The sequence below is a fragment of the Bombina bombina genome, chromosome 6 (genome assembly GCF_027579735.1).
Source record: "Bombina bombina isolate aBomBom1 chromosome 6, aBomBom1.pri, whole genome shotgun sequence".
Lineage (NCBI taxonomy): Eukaryota > Metazoa > Chordata > Amphibia > Anura > Bombinatoridae > Bombina > Bombina bombina.
In genome coordinates this window covers 787,748,991-787,749,589 of record NC_069504.1, presented here as the reverse complement: position 1 = coordinate 787,749,589, position 599 = coordinate 787,748,991, and positions in this window count along the sequence as shown.

Genomic DNA, 599 nt, shown 5'->3' with positions numbered 1-599 from the left:
CACTATAACCACATCCAAATTGTGCAACAGTCTCTCTTTAAAAGGACAAAAAGGAGGAACCAGGATCTCCTGATTGATGTTACAAGTATTTACCACCTTAGGTAAGAAGCCTGGTTGAGTCCTCAACACAGCTATATCCGGATGAATCACCAGATACAGAGCATCACACATCAAGGAGTAGCAGACAATAATCTCACAAGATCTGTGTACCATGTCCTGCAGAATAGTTGGAATTCTATCCTGTTTGATTCAGGCAACCACCCAGGGCTGAAGATCAATCGGAGGGAAGAGATAAACCAGGTTGAAGTTACACGGAACCGGTAGATCATCCACCAACTGCACCTGAGGATCTCTTGACCTCGATCCATACTTTAGGAGCTTGGAATTGAAGCAGGAAGCCATTAGAGCTATATCTGGGACACCCATTTGCGGGTTATCTCCAAAAAAAACCCACCTGATTCAGAGACCACTCCCCTGAATGAAGAGTCTGCCTGCTCAGGAAATCCGCTTCCCAATTCTCCACACCTAACATTTATGTCTCTCTGCCCATTGTGGGATTCGGGACACCTCCTACATCGTCACAGAGCAGGGGAGAGCTT